A 14843-nucleotide genomic window follows, 5' to 3' on the forward strand; every position below is an offset into this window, starting at 1 on the left:
CTAGTTTTTAAAATAAGCAAATGTGAAAGCAGCTAACAGTCTAAAGCCAGTAGACAGTTGTTCCTCAGTGTCCATGGGGAGACTGGTTCCAGGCCAACCTACCTGCAATAGATACCAAAATCCACAAATTCTCAAGTCCCTTATATAGTAAAATGGCATAGTATTTGCATTTAACCTATGTACCTTCTCCTGTACACTTTAAATCACCTCTAGATTACTTATAATACCTAATGCAATGTGAATGCTATGCAAATACTTGCTCAAGAGCAACAAATTCAAGTTTTGCTTTTTTGGAATTTTCTGGAATCTTTTTCAAATATGTTCTGTCTGCAGTTGGTTGAATCTCCCTATGTGGAACCCACAGATATGGAGGGCTCACTGGACTATGTTAGTACCATAATTAAAAAAAAAGATTGTACTTGGGTTCTTCCCATAGAAATTCACTGACAAAACAACTGTCTAAGCAGGGATCCATTTTTCAAGAGTGATTCGAGATCAGTTAGGGTGCAGAAGGAATGGAACACTCTCTAGATGAATTTCGATGGAAATGGATTAGAAGCAGGGAAGTCAGGGAGAGAATGAATGGAAAGACTAGCCCAAGTGGGCATCACAGTAGAAGGCTGTGAGTAGCATGAGAGAGATTTGGGGTCCTGGGGCTGGACAGAGAGAAGACCAGAGGCATGGAGAGGGAAGGTGAAGGCAGAGAGGAGGAATCTATGGACAGATTTGACTTCTTAATCCTTAAATGTTGCCTTAAGGGAAATAAAGGAACAATACTGCTGTGCTTACTTATTTCAAGGGCATTGGATCAATGAAGTACTGTGTTGAATATACTAAACAAGTGACTAGGTGGGTGACACTGAACTCTTTATTTTGGAAAACCTCAAATGCCCAGCCTGAGAGATGCCTCACGAGGTAATTAGACAGATTGTTTTTTACAGTCAGGTTTATGGACCCTGGATACAAAGGCTGGGTTCCTCCCTGGGGCTGATTTGTCTGGGGGTGATGGTGTTCTGGCCACAGCTCAAGTTCAAAGTGGGTTGCTGTGACTTTCTTTTGCAGAGGAGAATCTCTAGAGATTAAAGCACAAAGAGCAGTTGGTAAACTGTTAACTAGCAAAGCAGACTTCTCAAGGCTTCTGATGATAGAATGTAAGTTACTGGACACGCAGGTGAACCACAGAGAATCAAGTGCTTGCCTCAAAACTGGCTCAGTCTCCTTCCTGCTCTTGCCCCCCTCCCTCCATCCTTCCTCACTCACTCCCACCTCCTCACCTCTTGCTTCCCTGCCTCTTCTGACCATCTCTCTCTCCTCTCCCCTCTTTTCTTCCACCTCTCACCTTCCTATCTTATTTCTCCTCTTCTCCTTTCTCTCTGTAGTTGAAAATATTATGGACTTTTAAAGCAGGATAACTTTATTCCTTAAAGGAATTTATCTTCACTTTTCTTCATATAAAAATCAGGTTGTGATCCTTCTCTGTGAGTACCCAGGAATCTGCATCATTATCTTTAGCTTCTGGGCACTGGTGTCACAACAGTACTTGGGAATAAAAGTGGGGATTGGGATGTCAGGGCAAGCTACAGGCACTTTCACTTTATCTGTATTGTAAAGCATTGTTTTAAAAAGTGAGATTTCAGAGAAGGTGGAAGCTCTCAGCGGAGCCGCAGTCCCTGGCTGCCCGGTTGTGCTCCGCTTCCTCCCTCCTGCACCACCACCTCTCTCCCGGAGTGACTGAGGGCCCAGTGGCCCGGGCCCTGCCACCCGGCATGGAGCCCGGGTCTCCGTGCAGCCTTAACTCCCTGCTTGGCATCTCTTCCCTCCGCGGTCACTGAGCTGCCCCAGAGCCCGAGCAGAGGGCAGCACAACGCCTTAGGCTGACCATGGCCCCGCCCTGGCCACACAGCCGCTGCGTTCTGGTTAGAACCAGCTGGCCAAAGCCCGGTCCGCCCTCGGGTCCCCACACCAGCTGTGTGGCTGACAGGGTCTTGGTGCTCCAGCCGGGTGTCAGGCCTGTGCCTCTGACGTGGGAGAGCTGAGTTCAGGACATTTGTCCAGCACGGACCTCCCGGTTCCACATAACATCAAACAGCGAAAGCTCTCCCAGAGATCTCCATCTCAACGCGAAGACCCAGCTCCACTCAACGACCAGCAAGCTCCAGTGCTGGACACCCTGTGCCAAACAACGAGCAAGACAGGAACACAACCCCACCCACTGGCAGAGAGGCTGCCTAAAATCATAATAAGGTCACAGACACCCCAAAACACACCACAAGACGTGGTCCTGCCCACAAGAAAGACAAGATCCAGCCTCATCCACCAGAACACAGGCACCAGTCCCCTCCACCAGAAAGCCTACACAACCCACTGATCCAACCTTAGCCACTGGGGGCAGACACCAAAAACAACAGGAACTACAAACCTGCAGCCTGCGAAAGGAGACCCCAAACCCAGTAAGTTAAGCAAAATGAGAAGACAGAGAAACACACAGCAGATGAAGGAACAAGGCAAAAACCCAACAGACCAAACAAATGAAGAGGAAATAGGCAGTCTGCCTGAAAAAGAATTCAGAGTAATGATAGTAAAGATGATCCAAAATCTTAGAAATAGAATGGAGAAAACACAAGACATGTTTAACAAGGACTTAGAAGAATGAAAGAGCAAGCAAACAGTGATGAACAACACAATAAATGAAATTAAAAATTCTCTAGAAGGAATCAATAGCAGAATAACTGAGGCAGAAGAACAGATAAGTGACCTGGAAGATAAAATAGTGGAAATAACTACTGCAGAGAAGAATAAAGAAAAAAGAATGAAAAGAATTGAGGACAGCCTCAGAGACCACTGGGACAACATTAAATGCACCAACATTCAAATTATAGGGGTCTCAGAAAAGAAAGAGAAAAAGACAGGGACTGAGAAAATATTTGAAGACATTATAGTTGAAAACTTCCCTGCTATGGGAAAGGAAATAGTCAATCAAGTCCAGGAAGCACAGAGAGTCCCACACAGGAAAAATCCAAGGAGAAACATGCCAAGGCATATATTAATCAAATGATCAAAAATTAAATACAAAGAAAAAATATTAAAAGCAGCAAGGGAGAAACAATAAATAACACACAAGGGAATCCCCATAAGGTTAACAGCTGATCTTTCAGCAGAAACTCTGCAAGGCAGAAGAGAGTGGCAGGACATATTTAAAGTGATGAAAGGCAAAAACCTACAACCAAGATTACTCTACCCAGCAAGGATCTCATTCAGATTTGACAGAGAAATTAAAATCTTTACAGACAAGCAAAAGCTAGGAGAATTCAGCACCACCAAACCAGCTTTACAACAAATGCTGAAGGAACTTCTCTAGGCAGGGAACACAAGAGAAGGAAAACACCTACAATAACAAATCCAAAACAATTAAGAAAATGGTAATAGGAACATACATATCGATAACTACCTTAAATGTAAGTGGATTAAAATTTCCAAACAAAAGACACAGACTGGCTGAATGGATACAAAAATAAGACCCATATATATGCTGTCTACAAGAGACCCACTTCAGATCTAGGGACACATACAGACTGAAAGTGAGGGGATGGAAAAAGATATTCCATGCAAATCGAAATCAAAAGAAAGCTGGCGTAGCAATTCTCATATCAGTTAAAATAGACTTTAAAATAAAGACTATTACAAGAGACAAGGAAGGACACTACATAATGATCAAGGGATCAATCCAAGAAGAAGATATAACAATTGTAAATACTTATGCACTCAACATAGGAGCACTTCAATACATAAGGCAAACGCTAACAGCCATGAAAGGGGAAATTGACAGTAACACAATCCTAGTAGGGGACTTTAACACCCCACTTTCACCAATGGACAGATCATCCAAAATGAAAATAAATAAGGAAACACAAGCTTTAAATGATACATTAAACAAGATGGACTTAATTGATATTTATAGGACATTCCATCCAAAAAGAACAGAATACACTTTCTTCTCAAGTACTCATGGAACATTCTCCAGGATAGATCATATCTTGGGTCACAAATCAAGCCTGGGTAAATTTAAGAAAATTGAAATCGTATCAGGTATCTTTTCTGACCACAGCACTATGAGACTAGATATCAATTACAGGAAAAAATCTGCAAAAAATACAAACACATGGAGGCTAAACAATATGCTACTAAATAACCAAGAGATCACTGAAGAAATCAAAGAGGAAAGCAAAAACAACCTAGAAACAAATGACAGTAAACACATGATGACTCAAAACCTATGGGATGCAGCAACAGCAGTTCTAAGAGTTCTAAGTTTGTAGCAATATAATCCTACCTCACGAAACAAGAAAAATCTCAAATAAACAACCTAACCTTACACCTAAATCAATTAGAGAAAGAAGAACAACAACAACAAAAAAAAAAACCCCAACGTTAGCAGAAGGAAAGAAATCATAAAGATCAGATCAGAAATAAATGAAAAAGAAATGAAGGCAACGATAGCAAAGATCAATAAAACTAAAAGCTGGTTCTTTGAGAAGATAAACAAAATTGATAAACCATTAGCCAGACTAAGAAAAAAAGGGAGAAGACTCAAATCAACAGAATTAGAAATGAAAAAGGGGAAGTAACAACTGACACTGCAGAAATACAGAGGATCATGAGAGATTACTACAAGCAACTACATGCCGATAAAATGGACAACCTGGAAGAAATGGACAAATTCTTAGAAAAGCACAACCTTCTGAGACTGAACTAGGAAGCAATAGAAAATATAAACAGACCAATCACAAGCACTGAAATGGAAACTGTGATTAAAAATCTTCCAACAAACAATAGCCCAGGACCAGATGGCTTCACAGGGGAATTCTATCAAACATTTAGAGAAGAGCTAATACCTATCCTTCTCAAACTCTTGCAAAATATAGCAGAGGAAGGAACTTTCCCAAACTCGTTCTATGAGGCCATGATCACCCTGATACCAAAACCAGACAAAAATGTCACAAAGAAAGAAAACTACAGGGCAATGTCACTGATGAACATAGATGCAAAAATCCTCAACAAAATACTAGCAAACAGAGTCCAACAGCACATTAAAAGGATCATACACCATGATCAAGTGGGGTTTATCCCAGGAATGCAAGGATTCTTAAGTATATGCAAATCAATGTGATAAACTAAATTAACAAATTGAAGGAGAAAATCCATACGATCATCTCAATAGATGCAGAAAAAGCTTTCGACAAAATTCATCACCCATTTATGATAAAAAAAAAACCCTACAGAAAGTAGGCACAGAGGGAACTTACCTCAACATAATAAAGACCATATATGACAAACCCATAGCCAATATTGTTCTCAATGGTGAAAAACTGAAACCAGTTCCTCTAAGATGAGAAACAAGACAAGGTTGTCACTCTCACCACTATTATTCACATAGTTTTGGAAGTTTTAGCCACAGCAATCAGAGAAGAAAAAGAAATAAAAAGGAATCCAAATCGGAAAATAAGAAGTAAAGCTGTCACTGTTTGCAGATGATATGATACTATACACAGACAATCCTAAAGATGCTACCAGAAAACTACTGGAGCTACTCAATGACTTTGGTAAAGTAGCAGGATACAAAATTAATGCACAGAAATCCCTTGCATTCCTATATACTAATGATGAAAAATCTGAAAGAGAAATTAAGGAAACACTCCCATTTACCATTTCAAAAAAAAGAATAAAATACCTAGGAATAAGTCTGCCTATGGAGACAGAAGACGTGTATGCAGAAAACTATAAGACAGTGATGAAAGAAACTAAAGATGATACAAACAGATGGAGAGATATATCATGTTGGATTGGAAGACTCAACATTGTGAAAACGACTATACTACCCAAAGCAATCTACAGATTCAATGCAATCCCTATCAAACTACCAATGGCATTTTTCACAGATGTAGAACAAAAAATTTCACAATTTGTATGGAAACACAAAAGACCCCGAATAGCCAAAGCAATCTTGAGAAAGAAAAATGGAGCTGGAGGAATCAGGCTCCCTGACTTCAGACTATACTACAAAGCTACAGTAATCAAGACAGTACAGTACTGGCACAAAAACAGAAATATAGATCAATGGAACAGGATAGAAAGCCCAGAGATAAACCCACGCACCTATGGTCACCTTATTTTTGATAAAGGAGGCAAGAATATAAATGGAGAAAAGATGGCCTCTTCAATAAGTGGTGCTGGGAAAACTGGACAGCTACATGTAAAAGAATGAAATTGGGGTGTTCCCTGGTCGCGCCGTGGTTGAGAGTCCGCCTGCCAATGCAGGGGACACGGGTTTGTGCCCTGGTCTGGGAAGATCCCACATGCTGCAGAGCGGTTGGGCCCGTGAGCCGTGGCCGCCGGGCCTGTGCATCCAGAGCCTGTGCTCCACAACGGGAGAGGCCACAGCAGTGAGAGGCCCGTGTAAAAAAAAAAAAAAAAAAAAAGAATGAAAGTGGAACACTCCCTAACACCATACACAAAAATAAACTCAAAATGGTTTAATAATCTAAATGTAAGGCCAGACTCTGTTAAAACTCTTAGAGGAAAACATAGGCAGAACACTCTATGACATAAATCACAGCAAGATCCTTTTTGACCCACCTCCTAGAGAAATGGAAATACAAACAAAAATAAACAAATGGGACCTAATGAAAGTTAAAAGCTTTTGCACAGAAAAGGAAAACATAAACAAGGCAAAAACCCTCATAACCCTCAGAATGGGAGAAAATATTTGCAAATGAAGCAACTGACAAGGGATTAATCTCCAAAATTTACAAGCAGTTTATGCAGCTCAATATCAAAAAAACAAACAACCCAATCCAAAAATAGGCAGAAGATCTAAACAGACATTTCTCCAAAGGAGATATACAGATTGCCAACAAACACATGAAAGGGTGCTCATTATCACTAATCATTAGAGAAATGCAAATCAAAACTACAATGAGGTATCACCTCACACCAGTCAGAATGGCCATCATCAACAGATCTACAAACAATAAATGCCAGAGAGGGTGTGGAGAAAAGGGAACTCTCTTGCACTGTTGGTGGGAATGTAAATTCATACAGCCACTATGGAGAACAGTATGGAGGTTCCTTAAAAAACTAAAAATAGAACTACCATACGACCCAGCAATCCCACTACTGGGCATATACCCTGAGAAAACCATAATTCAAAAAGAGTCATGTACCACAATGTTCACTGCAGTTCTATTTACAATAGCCAGGACATGGAAGCAACCTAAGTGTCCATCAACAGATGAATGGTGAAGAAGATGTGGCACATATGTACAATGGAATATTACTCAGCCATAAAAAGAAACGAAATTGAGTTACTTGTAGTGAGGTGGGTGGACCTAGAGTCTGTCATACAGAGTGAAGTAAGTCAGAAAGAGAAAAACAAATACTGTATGCTAACACATATACATGGAATCTGAAGAAAAAAGAAAGAAAAAGGTTCTGAAGAACCTACGGGCAGGACAGGAATAAAGACACAGACATAGAGAATGGACTTGAGGACAGAGGGAGGGGGAAGGGTAAGCTGGGACAAAGTGAGAGAGTGGCATGGACATATATACACTACCAAATGTAAAATAGATAGCTAGTGGGAAGCAGCTGCATAGCACAGGGAGATCAGCTCGGTGTTTTGTGACCACCTAGAGGGGTGGGATAGGGAGGGTAGGAGGGAGACGCAAGAGGGAGGGGATATGGGGATATATGTATGCATATAACTGATTCACTGTGTTTTATAGCAGAAAGTAACACACCATTGTAAAGCAATTATACTCCAATAAAGATGTTAAAAAAAAGTGAGAGTTCATTCATGTATTGCTTGTGCAATTACTATGTAAATAAATAGGAAAACATGTTTTTACAAATCAGGTGAGTTGAACATTTTAAGTTTCTTTCTGTGAAGAATCTCAAACCAGTCCCATGCAGTTGTTTTGACTTGTATGTGGCCGTCACTTTTTCTCAGCATCTGTGGCCTTGGATAGAAAAATAAGTTTTAAAAAGTTTATCGCCCTTGCTCTGGCATATTGTGAAATACCAGCGATTTTAGCTCAGCAAATCTTGTGTGTCTTTGTGTTGGGTTTTAGATTTCCTCAACTACAGGATGGATGTAGGGAGGTGGGCAAGTAGCAGAGTGGATGGGACCTGGAGTCAGTCTCATTTTGTTGGTCAGGTTGGGGATCTTCAGGCTGCAGCTGCATGAAAGAGTCCTGGGCCTGGGCACATCCGGATAGCCCTCCGAGACCCAGACACTGGGAGGGCTTCTGACCACAGAATACATTCTCCTGATTGGAGGCGAGGAGGTCCTGGCTGTCCTGCTGCTTGTCATACAAGTAGAAAAGGTTTAGATATAGAACTCGGGGGCCAGCCAGAGCAGCAGATGGGGTTGTCCTTATGGGGAATGAGAGGCCTGAGGAAACCCCTCCCATTTACCTTGAAAGGGGTATTTCTGGGAATATCATAAGCCTTGAAAAATGATAATATAATGAACAGACTTGGTGGAGAGAAAGATGGGAGAGGTAGAGGAAGTAAGTGTCCTTTTCTCCCAATATTTTAGAGAAGGTGGATAATAGACACTACTTAAAGCCAACATTTAAGTAATCAAGGATTGTGCGCCATTTAAAGAATAATTATATCCACAGAAGAATTAAAAACAACAAACCAAATCTGGAGGTAGAAAGAGGAAAAAGAAGCAACAAGAATATACTGTATAGCACAGGGAATTACAGCCATTATCTTGTAATAACATTTAATGGAGTATAATCTGTAAAAATACTGAATCACTATGTTGTACACCTGAAACTAATATAATATTGTAAATCAACTATACTTCAATTTAAAAAAAAAGAAAGAAAGATGAAAAAGAGAAAAGAGAGAGGTTGGGGTTAAGTTTGTAGAGGAGTAATCCACTTGAGCTATTTCTGTTTATTCAGCGGTAGGAGGGTATATGAACCCTGGAGATACACACACACACACACACACAAACACACATTTATCAGCAAGGTCATGCTCTTTTTAAAGGCTCTAGGGGAGAATCCATTCCCTTGCCTCTTCCAGCTTCTGGTGGCCACCAGCATTCCTTGACTTGTGGCCACATCACTTCAATCCTTGCCTCCATCTTCACATCAACTTCTCCTCCTCTGTCTGTGTCTAATCTCTGCCTCTCTTTTATGATACTTATGATGGCATATAGGACCCACCGAGGTAATTCAAGGTAATTTCCTCAAGATCCTTAATCATACTTGCAAATAACCTTTTTCCTTATAAGGTGACATCGTTTCCAGGGATCAGGACCTGATATCTTTGGGTGCCCATGGTTCAGCCCACTACAACCCAACTTTATTAGGTTATAAGCCCTTTACCAAAGGGAATAATACAACTATTTGATGAGTAGAAGTGGTGATATTCCCAATGCTCCAGGCACAGTTTAAGGGCAAGTTTCGCTGCATTTGGACAATGAAAAGTGCTCTGGAGTGGGACTCAGAAGGCTTGAATTGAGTCGTGAAATTGTTACTTCCTAGTCATGTGGCCTTGAAATCGAAGCCCCAGGACCTCAGTTTTTTTAACACTATAAAATTAGTTCAATGATAATATAGGATTTTTATATCTCACAGGAGTTCTTTGTTGTCCAAGTCAAACATTATATGGGCAATATTTTCTTAAGCTATAAAATACTAAACAGTCCATAACAAATGGTTAAAGTTGGATATGTGTGGGTAGTTGGCTTCATATGAACCATATTTCAAATCTTTTGCCATCAAGTAGATCCAGCAAATCTCCAGAGTAATACTACATGTTTCATACAATTTAGAATGCATAGAAAATAGACTTTCTAAAGGCCCCAATAAACACACCTGGATTCTCATGGTTTCCCCAAGTTTACCATGTTATTATTGCTATTTTTTGGGGTCTGTTGTTCTTGTGTAGCTTGTGACATTCCTTGTTTCATGAATAAGTTATGGTCAGAGATGGCAAAATAACCCTATATTTATACAGATATAAGATATGGTAGCAGGAGAATCCACTTTGAGAAACAATGATGTGTGCCTCACTGCTTCAGGCAGTGCTTTGAGCTGGAGTAGTGAATCACTTCTAAAGTTACTATGGAGGAGCCCATAGACATGGTGCTTTGGGGAGAGAGGGCTCTCATCTGGTGAGGGTGAAGTTGCATAAAGCTGGCCCAGGAAGCAGTGAGAAGAGAGGCAGAGAATTAACTGGTATTGGTCTCTGAATCTTCTGGGGGCATTACTTGTCTGTCACCTCCACACCCCTGCCTTGATCTTCTCTCTGCAGCCCCTGCTGTCCTCACTTTGGTGGAAGTGAAGATGAGCTTGATGGATCAGCAAGCCCTGGCAGTGAAGGCGGGGTATGCATGGTGACATAGCATATAGGGGAAAAGTCATCTCAGTGTTCCTACTCTGGAAGTTTCACTGGCAACTGTCAAATCCAAAGGGAAGGCTTATACTTCCTAAGAGGCCTGATGGACTTTAAATCAAAGACGTAAAGCGTGGGTTTTGTCTTTTTTGTCTGATGAGTAGTATATTCGTTTGATTGGCATGATCTAAGGCTGGAAAGAATTAAACATTTATAAAGTACCTGCTATGAAACAGAAAACAAGCTTGGTACTTCCCCATATGCTGCTTCATTTAAACCTTAAAATAGGTAGCATTCCTACCACTGTTTGGGGTTGAACTGTGTTATCCAAAAAGATATGTTGAAGTCATAATCCCTAATAACTTAAATGTGACTTTATTTGGAAATAGTCTTTGCATTTGTAATCAAGTTAAGATGAGGTCATTAAGGCTCTAATACAATATGACTGGTGTTCTTATAAGAAGAGGAAAATACCATGTGAAAACAGAGACACAGAGAGAAGATGGCCATGTGAAAATGGAGATAGAGACTGAAGTGATGCTGCCAGAAACCAAAGAAGACCTGGAGCTACCAGAAATTGGAAGAGGCAAGGAAAGATTCTCTTCCAGAGGCTTGGGAGGAAGCATGGCCCTGCCAACACCTTGCTTTTGGACTTCTAGCCTCCAGAACTGCGAGAGAATACATTACTGTTGTTTTGAGCCATCCACTTTGAAATAATTTGTTACAGGAAATTAATACAACCATCATTCTCATTTCTCTATTTTTACAAATGAGGAAAGTGAAACCTGGAGAAGAGAAACTTGCCCAGGGTCACACAACTGATAAATGACACATCCAGGATTCGAACCCAGTTATTTTGACTCCAGGCCTAATATCTATGCTACTTCAAAATTACTGCTGAAAAATAAAATAAGAACAAGACCAAGGGCCTAAGAAAGACTACTGGTGGGTTCTTTAGAGATGTTCTACTGCTGTCTTTAAATTGACTGCATCCTGTTTGTTCCTCCAGTAGGAGGAGGTCTTCTCCTCTTAATAATAAGTGAGTGAATAGTTTCCCATATCACACACCCACTAAATATCATGTTTTGGGCCACATGGTGAAGGCTCTAGCATAGGAGCATATGTGTGGTATAGACTTAATGACAGACCACAGACTCCATCTGGAGGGGGCTTACTTGTTGAGGTACTGGGTGTCCAGGACAGAAGATGAAATTTTAGAGACCAATACCTGCTTGTTGCTGTTGCTGTATCATTGGAAATTTTATGTAACTTCTCTAAAACTGTCTTCTTCCTTATATAAAAGGAACAATGATATCAACTTCCAAGAGTTATTAAATTTTTTCCCTTAGAGTGTTATTTTGAGGGTTACATTAGCTCACGTATATACAAGCACCTGGCACTACACCTGGGACATTGTAGATGCAGAATAAATATTAATCCCTTCCTTCACCTGAGTTCCTGGAGGCAGTCTTAAACATATGGTCTCTACTTTTCACCTTAATCCCCTCATTACCATAACATTAGATGAATAACTGATATCTTCTGTGGTAATAAAACCAAAAGCTGTAACCTTGAGAAGTTAAAGCAGGGGAAGGGAGATGGTCACCTCTGGATATGGATAGGAAGAACAGGGTAATATTTCCACTGCACCATTAGTCTTATAAGGAAGTAGGCAGCTCTTGCATTAATTTGTAATCTCAGTGGGTTTCTGCTCTGAAGCTCTGAATAGGGATGGGACACATTCTCTTGGGATCTGGTGGAGAACAGAGACTTTGCTCAATTGTTATGACTGGCAAGCTGAATTTGGAGTTTTAGAAGAGCACATATAAGGGACTGAGGGACAGGAAGAGTCTCTATTTGCATACAGAACTATTCTTCCCAATTATTAGATTTCAGGTGGTTTTTAAGAAAGAAAAAGTTTTCTGAATACATTTCAGCTTTCAAAATCTCAGAGAAACACAATCATAGACTTGTAGAATCATAGATTCACTAAATTTTAGCTAAAGCTTTAGAAGTTCTTACATAGGGCCAACATATAGAACAGATAAAGTGGAGCTGGTTTTGTGGAAGCAGGATTGAAGGGCTCGGAGTCTGCCTTACCACCCCCTGCTGAAAACCAAATAAAAGAAATCTTTGGTGACTCCACAATTCCATGAAGCAGAGATTGAAAATCATCAATATTGCCATAGGAAACTGAGATCCAGGTAAAACAATGATTTGAACAAGGTTAAACAGAGACAGATTATTGATAGAAACCAGGTCTTGTAACTGCTAGTCCAGAGTTCATCCAACCACATCATTCTGTCCTTCAGTCTCTGGCTTACCTCAGCTTTGATTGGTACTTTAGCTAGTCCTTGGTCTGCAAACGTATTTCATTATTATGCATGTGATACTACCTCTTGGAAGAGGAATTCTGTCTACACCATGCAGTTATGGAAGTATATTCATCAAATATGAATATACATTGCTGGAGACTGGTCTTGTTTAATGCATTGCTCATCAAAATTGGAATCTTTCCTGGATCCTAATTTTACATGGTAAGAATTATATAGAAAAACTATGTTCTATTTGGAGCAAAGTCTCATGAAGAGGAAGAAAATACTCTTTATTTCTTGAGCTCCTTTAACTTTGGGGACCAAACCACTAACTTTCTAGTAATAAACATTAAACAACATGGTTAACCTGAATTTTTAACTATATTCTCACTAAAGAATGGAGTTAAAGTCATGGCTGATTAGGTGGTTTTAGAGTAAAGGTTCTTATGCAGGTTGAGGATTAAGGGCTGGGGAAAGAAACTGATACTTGTTTAATGTCTTCTAGCTGCTGGGCACTGTGATCGGCATTTTACAAAATCTTTTACCACCATTATCTTCCCAACTACTTCTTAAACAAAGTTAATCAGTACGATGACTTTTGACTTCTACCAACAATATAGTTATCAGACAATTTGAGAGAGGATTTTGATGTATTCTGCTAGTCTCACACAGCTAGTAATCCACCAAGACTCACTTGCATATAGGGTGGGAACAGAAGATCCTAATTCCCCTGCCGCTCCCCCATCACTCTCCAGGCGCTACGTTTCAGCACCACGGACAGCGCATCACTCGGGTCTCCGCGCGCCACTTTTCATGCATTCTAAACTACTCTCACAACAACCTAAGCTGAAAAACACATTCATATAAAACGGCAAGCTTTGGGGGTTTGCTTACCGTCTGACAAGTCAATCAGCCCGAGGTAGTGCAAAAGTTTCAGAGAGGACCACACGACCACCACTATTCCCAGTGTTTGGAGCCCCTCAGAACTCGCCCTCCGCCCACATCCTCACGGAACACTGGCGCACCAGCAAGACGCCAAGCGGGCATTTAAAGCCGGAAAACCACGCTTCCAAGCCTCCCTTCCCGCTGTTCTAAGTGCACGGTTTATTTCCGCCGGTCTTTCTTCCTCGCAGTCTCTCCCCTCTCCCTCCCTTCCACTCCTCCCCGCTCCCTCCTCCTTTCTCCTCCTCCTAGCTGGCAACGTCTATGTTTTTTCATAGTAATCTTTGCTTTTATTTCATTTTCTCCTAAGGCAGTTTCCCTAAAGGTTTAACCAACCCCTAACCATCTGCTACCCGAGTGTGACCGTAATTGGCAACGTCTCACAGCATATTCTCTCTGCCACTCAGAGGGAATGCATGTGAGAGTAGACATAAATGAAGACAGAAGGGATTTGCATTTCTCTAATGATTAATGATGTTGAACATTCTTTCATGTGTTTGTTGGCAATCTGTATATCTTCTTTGGAGAAATGTCTGTTTAGGTCTTCTGCCCATTTCTGGATTGGGTTGTTTGTTTTTTTGTTATTGAGCTGCATGAGCTGCTTATAAATTTTGGAGATGAATCCTTTGTCAGTTGCTTCATTTGCAAATATTTTCTCCCATTCTGAGGGTTGTCTTTTGGTCTTGTTTATGGTTTCCTTTGCTGTGCAAAAGCTTTGAAGTTTCATTAGGTCCCATTTGTTTATTTTTGTTTTTATTTCCATTTCTCTAGGAGGTGGGTCAAAAAGGATCCTGCTGTGATTTATGTCATAGAGTGTTCTGCCTATGTTTTCCTCTAAGAGTTTGATAGTTTCTGGCCTTACATTTAGGTCTTTAATCCATTTTGAGCTTATTTTTGTGTATGGTGCTAGGGAGTGATCTAATCTCATACTTTTACATGTACCTGTCCAGAGAAATGCAAATCAAAAATACAATGAGATATCATCTCACACCAGTCAGGATGGCCATCATCAAAAAATCTAGAAACAATAAATGCTGGAGAGGGTGTGGAGAAAAGGGAACACTCTTGCACTGCTGGTGGGAATGTGAATTGGTACAGCCGCTATGGAGAACGGTATGGAGGTTCCTTAAAAAACTACAAATAGAACTACCATATGACCCAGCAATCTCACTA

General features: G+C 40.6%; 1 protein-coding gene across 5 annotated transcripts in view; it reads right to left on the reverse strand.

Moving 5' to 3' along the window:
• The window catches only part of KCNIP1 (potassium voltage-gated channel interacting protein 1), a 348470-nt gene that overhangs the window by 40722 nt on the left and 292905 nt on the right, over positions 1-14843 (reverse strand). Inside the window, exon 1 of one of the 5 annotated variants that reach the window (XM_060092546.1) lies at positions 13623-13701. The exons of the other annotated variants lie outside the window; for them this stretch is intronic. The gene's annotated coding sequence lies outside the window, so the exon portion shown is untranslated. Of the gene's footprint in view, positions 1-13622; positions 13702-14843 lie in introns of those variants that run through there. 5 annotated transcript variants of the gene reach the window in all.

This window comes from Mesoplodon densirostris, chromosome 3, assembly GCF_025265405.1.
Source record: "Mesoplodon densirostris isolate mMesDen1 chromosome 3, mMesDen1 primary haplotype, whole genome shotgun sequence".
In the NCBI taxonomy this organism is placed as follows: Eukaryota; Metazoa; Chordata; class Mammalia; order Artiodactyla; family Ziphiidae; genus Mesoplodon; species Mesoplodon densirostris.